Raw genomic sequence first — 2159 nt, forward strand, 5'->3', positions numbered from 1 at the left:
AGACATCAAAAGTAATCTCTTCCTCTCACACTCTCAATCTCAACTTCCCTTCTTGAACATCAATCAGAGCCTTTCCAGTTGCAAGGAATGGTCTCGCCAAAACCAAAGGCATCTCCATGTCTTCCTCCATGTCAAGTACCACGAAGTCCGCAGGAAAAATAAATTTGTCCACTTTAACTAACACATCCTCAATCACTCCTCGTGGATACTTGACAGATCTGTCAGCAAGTTGTAAAGACATCATCGTTGGCTTAGGTTCGCACAATCCCAGTTTCCTAAACACAGACAACGGCATAAGATTAATACTTGCACCAAGATCACACAAGACTTTATGAAAAACAACATCACCAGTCATGCAAGGAATAGAAAAACTCCCTGGATCTTTAAGTTTCGGTGGGATTTTGTTTTTGCACCAAAGCAGAGCAATTTTCAGTTAGATTTACCGTCATGTGATCCTCCAATTTTCTCTTGTTTGCTAAGATATCCTTCAAAAATTTAGCATAACTAGGCATTTGCATTAAAGCATCGGCGAAGGGAATATTGATATGCAATATTTTTAAATACCTCAAGAAACTTACCGAATTGTGCATCTAGTTTTTCTTTTTTCAATGCTGTAGGGAAAGTTGGAGGAATAACAATTTTTGATTGTGCAGTGGGTGCTGGTGCAGTGTTAGAAGACTTACCTTTAGATGTCTCAGTCTGTTCATCCAATGTTTGAGTTTTCTCTTTTCTCTTGACTCTAAAACTTTCCCACTCTTCAACTCGATGGTCTTCACTTGATCTTTTGGATTTGTCTCGGTGTTACTCGGCAAGGTGCATGGCTCTCTACTTGCTATCATTTTTGCTAACTTTCCAATCTGATTCTCGAGCCCTTTTATCGATGCATCTTGGTTTTGAAGTCTAGTTTCAGTGGATGAAATAAACTTAGACATCATTTGCTCCAGGTTGGACTTTTCTTCTCTAGGAGGATCAGATCTGTACATTGGTTGTTTTCCATATGGTTGTCTTCCCTGTGGTCGATTCTGACTGTTTTGGCCACCCCATGAGAAGTTGGGATGTTGCCTCCATCCAGGATTGTGTGTGTTCAAATATGAATCGTTCCTTGGACGGTTTTGGACCCCTACTTGATTTATTGGTGCCCCTTCTTGCACATAAATGGATTGTCATCTTGACAGTCCTTCACATAGTGTTCCCCTCCACACTTTTCACAGAATATCTCTTGAAGACGCATAGCCGTGCCACCCACATTCAAGCTGTCTAGTTTCCTGTTTAAAGCATCAAGTTGTGCAGTAATAGCAGAAAAATCAGTTACCTGGTGAACTCCTGCACTCCTCCGCTTGTTGTTTCTTTCAAATTGAGGATGATAGCTGCTAGCAGCCATCTCCTCCAACAACTCATATCCTTCTTCCGCAGTTTTTCTGAACAAGTTTCCACAAGCAGCATCTATCATAGTACGGTTAGGAGTAAGCAAAACATAATAAAATGTTTGAACGACTAACCCAAGTGGTAATCCGTGATGTGGGCATCTTCGTAGTATATCCTTGAAGCGTTCCCATGCCTCATATAAAGACTCCTGATCGAATTGAGCAAATGTTGTAATGTCTGCCCGCAGCTTCATGGTCTTTGATGGAGGAAAGTATTTAATGAGAAATGCTTTCGCCATGTCTTCCCATGTAGTGATCGAACCTACAGGAAAACAATTTAACCATGCTTTAGCTTTATCACGTATATAGAAAGGAAACAAACGCAATCTAACAGCATCATCAGAAACTCCATTGAATTTAAAAGTATCGCAAATTTCAAGAAAATCCGCGATGTGCGTGTTTGGGTCATCTACTGCAGTTCCTCCAAATTGGATGTGTTCTGAATCATCTGGATTATAGCTGGCTTGATTTCAAAGTGATTTGCCCGCACGATAGGCCTCACAATGCTAGGGCGTGCACCCTCCAAAGAAGGTTGGGCATACTCTAGCATCGGTATGCGGCGTGGCATCTCAACTTGTCTATCTTCACGCTGTTCCTCCTCACGTTCTTGCTCGTGTCTCTCCATCAGTTCTTTAAGTCTCTGTTGTTGTCTTCTCCTTCGGAAAGTTCTTTCAATTTCAGGATCAAACTCAAGCTCCACGTCAAGTGACTTTGGCATGCACTAGACAAGATATC

General features: G+C 41.5%; 1 non-coding gene across 1 annotated transcript; it reads left to right on the top strand.

Moving 5' to 3' along the window:
- The first annotated feature begins 1508 nt into the window (after positions 1 to 1508).
- LOC140813376 (small nucleolar RNA R71) lies at positions 1509 to 1615 on the top strand. The gene has a single exon (XR_012113911.1). It is a non-coding gene; the product is annotated as a small nucleolar RNA R71 (small nucleolar RNA).
- The last annotated feature ends 544 nt before the right edge of the window (positions 1616 to 2159 follow it).

This window comes from Primulina eburnea, chromosome 14 (assembly GCF_022965805.1).
Source record: "Primulina eburnea isolate SZY01 chromosome 14, ASM2296580v1, whole genome shotgun sequence".
Lineage (NCBI taxonomy): Eukaryota > Viridiplantae > Streptophyta > Magnoliopsida > Lamiales > Gesneriaceae > Primulina > Primulina eburnea.